This window comes from Hemiscyllium ocellatum, chromosome 8, assembly GCF_020745735.1.
Source record: "Hemiscyllium ocellatum isolate sHemOce1 chromosome 8, sHemOce1.pat.X.cur, whole genome shotgun sequence".
Classification (NCBI taxonomy): Eukaryota; Metazoa; Chordata; class Chondrichthyes; order Orectolobiformes; family Hemiscylliidae; genus Hemiscyllium; species Hemiscyllium ocellatum.
The window spans coordinates 80,242,651-80,255,699 of record NC_083408.1 but is presented as its reverse complement, the minus strand read 5'-3'; positions in this window follow the sequence as shown (position 1 = coordinate 80,255,699).

The following is a 13,049-nucleotide window of genomic DNA, read 5'->3' as shown; positions in this document are numbered from 1 at the left end:
AACATTGATCATTGTAGTCTTGGGAAAAGTTTGGTTTAATAGAAATTATTGACAGTTGGAAAAAAAAGTATAGTATTTGGCACAGAAGTGGAAATCAAGCTTCTTGGAACATTCTTTAGTAATAGATATTTGCCTTTCCTTTGAATTCAGCTTTAATTTCTTTGTATTATTAAAGCTATGTTCTGTGATAGATGCTAACACATGTTTTACATAGGGTCATTAGGACTTTACAGGCTGAAGCTCAGCAACTGAATGTGCCGTGTTGGATAATTTAAGAATCATTAAAGTATTTACATAAAATCCAACTTGAATCAGTGGATTTTGTTTAGGTTGTTAGTATACTTAAAAATGGTGATGTTTGTAACCATGCAAAATTGTATTTATCCTTTGCTAATAAAGAAGTGAAACTCATTGATTAGTTTGAAATGAATCCTTCAAGTTTACCGATTGATCTTTAAGGCTAACTGCTCTAAATAAATTTAATGGAATAAAATCGAACAATTTGAGATAACCAACATTATAGAGATCCATACGATATTAAATAATTTTAATAAATAGTAATTAATTACTAAGCCATTTGAAAATAAAACAAATCCATCAGCAAAGCAATAATTGACCTCAAGTGATACTATTGAGTTATATATTACTAACAAATAAATATTAACAATAATAACATGGGTTATGTATTGTGATTGTGATGTATGGAAAGTTGTGGACAGTGAGTGCATACCTGATGGCCCCACAAACGGGAAATGTCTCTGTGAACTAGAGTCTCTCCAAGGCAGAATAATGTATATTTGTTGAGCTACATCACCTGTAACACATTGCCAACAACTTGGTATGTCTTCTTAAGCAGAGAATGCCAAGCTATCTCCATCTATCTTTTATTCTCACCCCACTTCTGGAGTTCAACTTTTTTATTCATGTACTCTAATGAGGTCTGAGGCCAAGTAACCCTGGCAGAATACAAGAGAAGACTGATAGGATGGTAATTGGGCAAATGGAATACATCTCCCACGTTTGTCAGCTGGACATATCTGAACAATTTTCCACATTGCTGGCTACATACTATCAGCCTTATTGGGAGAAAGTGAGGACTGCAGATGCTGGAAATCAGAGTCGAGAGTATGGTGCTGGAAAAGCACAGCAGGTCAGGCAGCATTCGAGGAGCAGGAGAATCGACGTTTCGGAAATAAGCCCTTCATCAGGAATGAGGTTTGTGGACCAGGAGGCTGGGAGATAAATGGGTGGGTGGGGAGGTTGGGGGAAGGTAGCTGAGAATGTGATAGGTAGATGATGGTGAGGGAGAAAGTGATAGGTTGGAGAGGGGGGTGGAGCAGATAGATGAGAAATGTGATGGACAGATCAGGAGGGCAGTGTTGAGTTGGAGGCTTGGGACTGGGATAATATGGGGGGGCAAGGGAAATGGCAAAATAGTTGAAATCCACATTGCAACTGTACAGTTGCAGAGTCCCAAGGTGGAATACGAGGCATCCTTCCTCCAGGCATCGGGTAGTAATGGTTTGGCAATGGAAGAGGCCTTGGACCTGCATGTCCTTGACGGAGTGGGAGGAGGAGTTAAAGTATTCATCCATGGAGCTGTGGGCCTTCTGCTGGAGCTTTCTGGGCCTCCTCCATCGCTAAACTTTTACCACCCATTCTGGAGGAAGAATGCCTCATATTCTGCCTTGGGACCTGCAATCACATGGGATCAATGTGGATTTCACCAGTTTCCTCATTTCACCTCCCTCTACATTATACCAGTTCCAAGCCTCCAACTTGACACTGCCCTCCTGACCTGTCCAAAACCTTTCCCATCTATCCGCTCCAACCTCCGCTCTGATCTGTTACCTTCTCCCTCACCTACATCTACCTATGGCATTCCCAGCTACCTTCCCCCCAACCTCACCCCCCTCCCATTTATCTCTCAGCCTCCTAGTCGACAAGCCTCATTCCTGATGAAGGGCATATTCCCGAAATGTCGATTCTCCTGCTCCTCGGATGCTGCCTGACCTGCTGTGCTTTTTCAGCACCACACTATCAGCCTTACCGTACTGGAACAGCTTGACAAGAAGTGCAGCTAATTCTTTTGTTATTATTCAATCTTGGGATGTTGGTACTGTTAGCTACACCAGAATTTGCTGCTCGTCACTAATTAGTGTTCAGAAGGAAGGGCTGAGCTGCCTTCTTCAATTACTGTGTGTACTAAATATACAGCCACAATGCTGTTAGGAAGGGAATTACGGGATCTTGGTTCAGTGACAGTAATGTAAATACAGGTCAGGATCATGCATGACTTGGAAGGAAACCTGCAAATGATGATGTTCCTTTGTGTCAGCTGTGCTTGTCATGGGTTTGAGTGGTATTCGTGTAGAATTCAGTGGCGAGATGTTGCAGCACATTGACAAGCAGTATGTATCATCTGCACAATGTGCATCGATGAGTTGGTGAGAATTTAAAGTGTTCAATGAAGTGGCATTCAAGTGAGCTGTTCTGTTCTGCATGTCATTTAGCTGCAATTTTTTAAAAAATGCAGGTATTTATTAGATTTCATAATGTTCACAGAAACATTTTGAAATGTTGTAGACTTCACTTTTGATAGTTTCCTGATGACATGGCTGGGATTATTTTATTTTTATCCAGAATATCAGATATCTTTCTATGTTGGACATTCATAGTGTCGTATGAGACTATTCCATCACACTGGTGGAAGGTCATCTCATTACAAAGAAGGGGCAGAGCCTCACTCTAAGGATTATCAGTCACTTCCTCCAGCAGCTGCTTCACCTCTTTTTCTCCCAACTCAGCTTCCCAGCATAACTTCTTCCATTACTCTCTCTCGGCAAAATAATCTGATACATTGTCTTTTCAGATGGATGCCAATAATCCAAATTAGATGCGAATGTCCTGTAGCAACATATCTCGCTTAAGAAGTGCCTCCTGCTAAATCAAGGAAAATGAATGCTGAGAATGCTGCATTACCTGGAATTCTTCCTCACCAATTTTCAGCAGCTTAATAGCCTTCACCATATCCTCTACATCTTTATGTTCATCAAACCTTGTTTGTAGCACGAAGGCATAAAAATGATACTTGTCACTAAAAATACAGGAGTCTATGTGCTGCACAGTCTGTTTGTGAAACTGAAAGACTTTCTGCTGGTAGGTCAACTAAACAGCTATTGTTCTTTTGCCTGGCACTTGTGTGGCATGGTCACAAATGGTGCTGAACATTGTGCATCATTAGTGAGCATCTTCATTTATGACCTTTTGATGCAGGAAAGATCACTGATGAGGCAGCTAAAGATAGTTATATTGAGAACATTATCCTATTCTGTTAGGGTTCTGATGGCACAGCAATAATGCCTCTATCTTTGGACTATTAGGCTCAGGTTCCAGTCCCACCTGCTCCACAGATGTGGGATAACTTCTCTGAAAATGTTGATTTGACAGTACGAAAAATCTTATTCTCTTGCAGAGAGTGGAGTTTTAAAGCACATCTTCAATGATACTACTGAATGTTGTCAAAGTCCAGAGCCTTTGCTGTATCCAATGTTTAGCAGTCTCTTGATGTCATGCGAAGTGAATCACATTCAATAAGATCTGGCATCTATTATGCTAGGGACCTAAGAATGATGCCAAGATGGATCATCCACTTCTTGCTGAGGATGTTTGACAATTTATTCTTGTCATACACTACCATGCTGGGCTCCTCCATCATGTGCATGAATCTTTTGCAATCAGTTCTTTAGTTGTCTACCACCATCTTTGACTAGGTGCAGCAGAGACTAGAGTGCTTTGATCTAAGCAACTGGATCTGAACATAGTTAAAAATCACACAACACCAGGTTATAGTCCAACAGATTTAATTGGAATCACTAGCTTTCGGAATGCTGCTCCTTCATCAGGTGGACAACTGTTGGACTTTATCCTGGTGTTCTGTGATTTTTAACTTTGTACATCCCAGTCCAACACTGGCATCTCCAAATCATGATCTGAACATACTTAGTTCTTTTTGGGAGTAATGAGTTGGCACTAAAGAATAGAGGAGCTTTAAAGGACCATAGGATGATTAGTAGCTTCTTGTGTATGAGTGACCATGGGAGATGGGCATAGTGAGGCATATGAGGTGTGGGAGATCATGAGGGTGTGTATAGGGGCATAAATTGGCATGTGAAATACCAGGCATTGAAGGATGGGTCGATGGAAATAGATTGGCATGAAGGAAACTGGTACCACAGCAGATAGATAAAGGGCCTTAGGTAACCCAGGTTGTATGAGGGGCATTGGAAGTTAGTGCAGGAGCTTGAGATGGCATGGATGAGCATACAGAGTGAGGACAGTAAGAGAATGAGAGCAGATTTAGGACACTCAGACCTGCTGCATGGAGCAGTTAAGAGACCTGAAGAGAAGGAGAGACTCAGAGTTATGAGTTGGGAGGGATTCAGTTTTCAAACAAAACTGGGAAACCCTTCCATCAGGTGATTGGTGGGGATAGAAGAATGAAAGAGAGACCAAGGAAAAGAAAGGACTGAAACTCATTCCGGAGGAAAAGATGGAAACTATGGAGCTTTCTCAGAGAGACGTCCCCAGATCATAACTGGGAGACACCCAAGACAGAATGCCATTGGTGACAGCAGGCCTAAAGCTTGGCCCTCATTGACCAAGTTTCTCAAAGAATCTACAATTTAGGTGTTAGGCCCCTCAGTAATTAATGAAATGAGCCAGATGCCTGTATTAGGTAGCCATTCTAGAGATAGCCTGACTCAATCTAAGGTCAGAAGCTCTGTCTATATTTATCGGATGCAGCATATGGGATCCTGAAATTAGGCTTCTTTATGCATAATGGGGCAATAGTATAATTTTAGTGAAGAGATTTAACTTACTGGATGTTAAATAAGCCACTAATGAGGTCCATAATGCAACTGTCAACCTGTATTGACTTATACCAATGTAAATTGATTTTTAAGAATTTATCTCCTTGTTTATGAGGCAATCGGATAGGGTTACTGTGATTAATATGATCAGTTTTGATGTCATTTTAATTCTTGTAATTCATTGGAAGATCCATATGACATGCTACTTGTAGGCTCCTTTTAACAGCTGAATTTAAAATATTCCTGTAAAGCCATGGATTTAAGTTTCAGGCTATTCTTTGATAAGGAAGAAACAAAAGAGTTAGAAGAGGAGAAAGGATATTTTAATACAAATGAAAAGTATGAGTCAGTTCTAATGAGTCAGATGTACCAACAGTAGGAAGAAATGTTATTCAGAGACACAGTTAAGAGTCTAAAATTGTTCCTGTCAGTGAACATTTTTAAGCAGGCATGATAAGCACAATAAATGGACATTTCAACTTGACTCACAATAAGTGTTGTAAGTTCCTTGACTGAGAATGGAAAAACTAATGTTGCAGGCTAGAATTTTAAAGTTCAATCTACCTTTGACTTCCATTTTCATTTTTTAAAACATTTTCTTTTTATTTTGATGTTAATCTCAATTCCTTAACTAAAAACATGAGCTGTGGTCATTTCCAAGACCTATCACAGTGCAGCTCCAAAATGAAACATGGACAACTCTGAGCCAACCTGAACATCATTTTCTCTTTATTTGAATAAGTGTAATCTCTACTCTGGTCCTACTCTGGGAATGTTTCCTCTGGTCGCCTTGCATCAGTGATACAAATTGCAAATTTGAACATTTTCTTTAACTGATATTTTGATTAAAACTGTAATTGCATTTTTATAGAATGAGTTAGAAATAACACATTATCAGAGTGACATTAATTGATTTTCATGTGTGAAATCAGTGGTAAAATGTTGTTGCAGTATTTATTGTCTGCACATTAACTGCCATTTTCCTTCTGGTTATCAGGTAGCAGGCAGCACTATTTAGTCATTTAAATAGTGGTCCTGTGATACAGATAGGATTCTTACTGCAAACATAGCCTAGCTATAACTGCCGCAGGCCAATGTCTCCTGCTGCAGGCAGCTTTTAAATCTACAAAGGAAAGGAGGTCCTGCATTTCTTGTGACCATCAAGACCACAATGACTATTTAGTTTGCCCCTAGTTGTTATAAGTGATAGATTTCTGCCTGTTAATTTCAGACTTCTGTATTGAGCAGATGCCCTCTTCTGAAAGATCAGTATTCATATCAAGTTCTAATTTGGAGATGCTGGTGTTGGACTGGGATGTACAAAGTTAAAAATCACATAACACCAGGTTGTAGTCCAACAGGTTTAATTGGAAGCGTCGCTCCGAAAGCTAGTGTACTTCCAATTAAACCTATTGGACTATAACCTGGTGTTGTGTGATTTTTAACTTCATATCAAGTTCAACATTGTCAACAGGAGGCAACATAAGCAAGCTATTTGCTTTACAGCCAAAGTTAGGTTTCTTACAAAGGAGAAAACATAGGTTACAGTCAAATCATCTTCATGGCATCTCCCCATGAATCAACAGCACTTCTTAACATGATGGGGTTCCATTTTCTGAAAATTCACTATGTCATGGACCATGCCATGAGTAAATGCAAATGTATGCATGCTCTCCAGAGAGATATTATATCACCACACTGTGGTTCAGTACAGTAACTTCACCTGTCCAAAAACCATACTATGAATTGTTGGCTGGTTGGTGATAACTGATGACCTGATTGATGCTGCCAATATGCCACATATCATTTCCTGCTAAAATAAATACTGTATAGGAATACTGACAGGGAGAAAGTCAGGACTGCAGATGCTGGAGATCAGAGCTGAAAAATGTGTTGCTGGAAAAGCGCAGCAGGTCAGGCAGCACCCAAGGAGCAGGAGAATCGACGTTTCGGGCATAAGCCGTTCTTCCTCCTGCGCTTTTCCAGCAACACATTTTTCAGCTAGGAATAGTCATAGACAAAACTATTTCCCCCTTAGTTAATCTTTATGATTCAGATCCTTGGTCCAAATATAACAGCCCAAAAAGAAATCGTGCAATGTGTTGCATATGGTGATGGCATGATATGTATTCCACAGGTTCTCCATTCAGAGGTATAGACCATAGGATTGGATCTTCAAGAAACTTCACAAGATTCTGAAGAAAAGAATTTGCAGGGAAAAGCACAAATTGCAGACCTGCAGAATATTACAACAGAAGATATCAGAGATTAACTCATAAACCAATTTCTGCCTTCCTAACCCTGTCTCCATCTTGACATGTAGCCTCATCCATTCATCTTCCAAGAGCATATGAATATAAATTTGATGATTAATCATCAGACAATACAGGCTATCCAGTTATTATTGAAGCAATCTGCAGTTGAAAAAGTCTGATTTTCTTTATTGAGTCAAATGTGTCACAAAACCATACATTTTCCTAGGTCCTAACCAATAATGTCTTCAAATAAATTTTTCCTAATACTGTTGCCACATATGTCATTCTGCCCAGTGACCAGCAAAGTTCAAGAAAGGTTGCTGGAGTTTCAGTGAGAGCATTTGGGATGTTTGTATGGATGGCCTCTAATACTTCAACCCCGTGAAGGATTACATACAGAGCGACATCTGTCAGCTGCTTGTGAAATGTTTAGTTCAACTGACTTGGTGACATTGATTGGCTGTTGAGTACTCTGATGGGGACATAGACATACTGTGCATTTGGCTGTCATAGAAATAGTTCAACTGTGAAATTGCATATTTGATCACTAGATGATTGGCAGAAGATCAGGTCACAGAATGTCTGACCTCGTTAAAGCCCCTATCCACTTAATCTCACAGTTTGCACATACTTCTGGATTGTCTTTCCAGACTGGAAGAATCAATAGAAACCAGAACCCTGGTTGTAATAATTTGACCATCTTTCAATCAAACTTGCCAAATCTGCTGACAAAAATTCTCATGCAATTTTCAGACGGAGACTGCACTTAGTGCTACAACACTGAGAAATCATGGCTTACTTTTGAACATTACACAAGCTAGAGCTTCTCCATTTGCTTAGTCAAGATGTTATAGTTCTTCATAGATTTTCAGGAACATACACTACTTATTGGTGTACATCCAACATTCTGCTCTTAAAATTTAGGTCAAAATAGCCTTCAACCCTGTCGTCTTCAGCAGTGATTAGATCAGGCTTGCCATCTAGGCAGCTGTGTCTTTTGTTGCCCTCCCTAATATTTCCAGTTGTTGAAATGTGCTAATGAAGATATCCTGTGAAGATACCTCTCACTCACTATTTATCCCACCACCAGATGCTGATTCCTAACATGCAATAGAATCATACAGCACAAAGGAAGCCATTTGACCTATCTTCTTGAAACAGCGATCACCAATCTATAGTGTGTGCTTGTTGACAAAGAGGGAGCAGATGACAACACAGGTAGTAAAGCCAACTTAGCTTGTTTTCTCTTTTAGCAGCAGAAACTGCAAATACAAACTGATTAACATATGATTATATGAGTTTGGAGCAGGAGTAGGCCATTCATCCCCTCGATCTCATTCTGCCACAACAGACTCATGGTTGATCTGACTGTATCCATTACTCCACATTTCCACTTAGCTTCAACAGTCTTTCACCCTTTTGCTTACCAAGCATCTATCCACGTCTGGAGAAAGTGAGGACTGCAGATGCTGGAGATTAGAATTGCAAAGTGTGGTGCTGGTAAAGACACAGCAGATTGGGCAGCATTCAAGGAGCAGGAGAGTCAATGTTTCGGGCATTAGCCCTCCACTTCTGCTTTAAAAATATTCAAAGATTCTACTTCCACCACCTTTTGAGGGAGAGAATCCCAAAGATGAGGAATAATAAATAGACACTCAAACATCTGGAGAAATGAAGCATCAACAGATTTGCCAACTCCCTGTAGGAGTTATACATTGAAGACATATAAAAGGGCAAATTAACGTCATGTTCCAATTGTTCCGAGTCACCATTTCCAAAATTATGAGAAAGCATGTGTTCACAATCATCAAGGATTCCTGTTCTATGGAACTTAGGACTTCGATGGAAGATGTTACACTTTCTGTTTGCATCTCACGCAGTGTTGGTGCCAATTTTTACTTGCAAGATGAAGAGCTTATAAATATGTAGTTTTATCAAAGGTATGTACATTTGTGTGAAGCATACTGGTGTCTTTGTAGGGAGATGTCAGAGCAGAAAAATGACAAGAGCATGATATTTGCTAGCAAGTATGGGAGGGTGTAGATATTGCTTGGTGGTGGATTTGTGAATGTTGGAAAAACATGCAGCAAAACATTTGGCATAGACCAACAAGCATTTGATGATACAGTTCATGGAATAGTCATTTAATAACATAGCAGTAAGAGTAGGGCCTGGTATCTGTCTGTGTACCATGGGTACTAGAACCTCTAGCTGAGTGATGGCACTGTGAAGGGCTTCTGGACCTCCCTGGTGACAAGGGTGTGCTTATCGGAAGGAGACCTTATGGTGAGAAGTACAAGACAAATAAAAGCTTTTCTCAAGCTGATGTAAACAACTGCCTTGTTGATGTAGGGTGTAAGATTTATATTTATCTAATTCCATTTACTTTTAACTTTGGATTTTTAAAATTTGAATGAGTAAGTTTGCCTTATTCTGTGCATCTGAAGGGTTTAATGATTAACTTGTAACTATCTCTTAACCTTGGTGATTTATTATAGAGAAAGAGAGTTATATAGTCATACAACACAGAAACAGACCCTTCAGTCCAACTTGTCAATACTAACCAAGTCTCCCAAACTAAACTAGTCCTACTTATCTGCATTTGGCCCATATCCCTCTAAACCTTTTCTACTCATGTACCTATCCCAATGTCTTTTAAATTTTGTAACTGTACCTGCATCTACCACTTCCTCTGACAGTTTATTCCACATACGAACCACACTCTGTGTGAAAAAGTTGCCTCTCAGGTCCTTTTGAAAAGTTTCTTCTCTCACCTAGTTTTAAACCCCCACACCCAAGAGAAGCGACTTTTGCTATTCACCTTCTCTATACTCCTCATGATTTTATAAACCTCTAAAAGGTCAGCCCTCAACCTTCTACATCCAGTGGAATAACGTCCCAGCCTATCCAGCCTCGCCTTTTAACTCAAACCCTCTAGACCAGGCAACATTCTTGTTAATCTTTTCTTAACACTTTCCAATTTAATAATATAATTTCTTTTATAACAAATGAATAGAGAAGTGGTCTTCAGAATTAATGGTATTTTGTACATTAGGAGTGTTTATGAACAATCATAGCAAACTATTGTGCATCAATATTTCTGATAGAAACTTTTAGACTTCTTTTTTTTAAACCTGGGGAACACGCACAGCTCAACAAAAGGGTTATGTTTTAGTTTCAATTTAGAACAGTTCTGGAGAAGTCTTAATGAAGATGGATGTATAAAATATTGATCTTGAGAAAGAAATAAGATATTAAAAGTAAATTACCATAGAGCAAGGAGTTTAGTAAAACTTCCAGACTAGAAATATTTGAATAAAACCACCAAGAGATTATTTGAAACTGAGCATTTTTAAACTTGGTTATATGAAAGCTCCAGGAAAAGGCTACGAGATTTTCTACACTGGGAGTTGAAATCATGGTTAATTTAAATTTTTCTTGAAGTATTAGAAAAAGGGATTCTCCTCTGAGAAAAAAACGACAGATGTTCAAAGAAATCCATAAAGAATCTTTGAGGTACTGAAAAGCATTTCTGGGCACAACAGTAGCCTGGCACAGTTATAGCAGAGGTTTTATGTGTACAAGCAAGCTGAAGGGGAGTATCTGATTTCTGCATCCTTGAAGTTGCATTTTGACTCTATTATCCTCCCAGATCCCTCCTTCAAATAACCAAACAGCTGAAGTATTACCCAACAGATTCAGTGAAAGTTGGGAATGTGAATTGAGATGAAGAGACTTAATGGTGACAAACCTCAGTTATCTTTCTTTGATGTGAGGATTACATTATCAGGATCTTGGAGAAGGATTAGAATCTTAAGACCAGGAAAGAGAATAATATCAGGCTGAAGAGGCATATGGAACAGACATCTGCATACCAAGCAAAGATCCAGTTCTTGCTGTCCCATCTCCATGTTAAGGCCCTCAACTGGTCCGACCCAAGGGATGCTCCAAAGACATGTTGGAATTGTGAGAGGGCTGAGCACTTCAAATGAGACTGTCCTCAATAACCATGGCCTCCTCTGCCATTAGGCATAGACACCCATCCAGGGCAATGACCTTCCCTTCTCACCAGATTTTAAACTAGTTATGTCTCACACCGAGAACCAGATATAGGGGAAAGGGTTCCTTCAGGAAGAGAAAGTTTTATGTAGAGGAATGGAAACTTGCCCAACAATAAATGTGAGATTTAGCAAGGTAGAAGCATCATGTCTGATTGACGAAAGAGTAAAAATGTCTGCCACAACTTGCCAACTTTCCCATGACTGTCTAGCTGAGGGGTATGAATTGATTGATGTCTGTTCCCTCAACCAATTGATCTCAGGGAGGTGATAGCCTAGTGGTATAATTGCTGGAATGTTAACCCAGTGATTCAGCAAAATCCCTGAAGAGCTAGATCAAATCCTGCCCTGGCAGATTTTAGAATTTGAATTCAAAAAAAATCTGCCTTATCGATTGTCAAGAAAAATGCATCTGGTTCACTGCTATCCTTTAGGAACGGTATCTGCCATTCTTACCTCGTCTAGCCTAAATGTGACTCCAGACCCATAGCAATGTGGTAGACTCTTAGCTAACTTCTGCTCAATAGGACAATATATGGGTGGTAAATGCTAGCCAGTGATACCCTCATCCTGTGAATTAATCAATTAAAGAAAATTCATTCAGTTTTGATTCCAGATCCATAGAGGCCAGGCAAATGCAATGCAAATGCTGATGCTCTTAGTCAGAAAAATGACTACAGGAGACTACAGTTTTCACTTACAGTGATGAGGAGGTTATGGCTGATGTCATAACCATGCTGCAAGTGAAAGGCAGCATTCCAACTCTGACTTCCTATGACATTTGGGCTAAGATTCAGTGGAGTGACCGGGCAGCGGCCCTCAGGTGGGGTCCATGTTGACACCTTCTTTGGTCGCTCCTCTATAGATCCCTGTGATGACTGTTCTAGTTCATCAGTGGGCTCAGTGGGATCACTGCTGGCACCTTGAAAGAATTCCTGGAGTCTCATTCGTCTCATGAACTCCTCTGTGTCTGCTGCCAGAACCAACGGGCCCTCACAAGAACGGGGTACGGTGCTCAACTCATCGACTGCCAGTTCTGACGTGCTACAGCAAGGAACTGTAATGACCTCCTCAGGAGACAGACACGTGCTGCAACTGACAGGGTATCCTTCGTTGTTCAGTACTTCCCAGGGACTGAAAAATTATGCCCTGTTCTTCATGACCTGCAACACATTATCAATGAGGATGAGCACCTCACCAAGACCTTCCCCACACCTCCACTACTTGCCTTTAAACAACCGCCAAACCTCAAACAGATCATTGTTCGTAGCAAACTGCCCGGTTCTCAGGACAACTCCATACAACCCTGTCACGGTGGACGCTGCAAGACATGTCTGATTGTGGACATGGATATCACTATTATATGTGGGAACATCTCCCACCTTGTACATGGCAGATACTCATGTGACTCAGCCAACGTTGTCTATCTTATACGTTGCAGGCAAGGATACCCGGAGGCATGGTACATTGGGGAAACCGAGCAAAGGCTATGACAATGGATGAATGGGCACCGCACAACAGTCAACAGACAGGAGGGTTCCCTCCCAGTTGGGGAACACTTCAGTGGTCCAGGACATTCAGCCTTGGACCTTCGGGTGACCATCCTCCAAGGTGGACTTCAGGAATGGCAGCAGAGGAAAGTGGCTGAGCAGAGGCTGATAGTTAAGTTTGGTACCCATAGGGAGGGCCTCAACCGAGACCTTGGGTTCATGTCACATTACAGGTGATCACCATTGCGCTACACACACACACACATAGATATTCCTAAACACACACACACACTCTCACATACACCCCCTCACAGACTTAAGACACTCTGCACTCACTACACACACACACACACACTCACACACACACTTTCT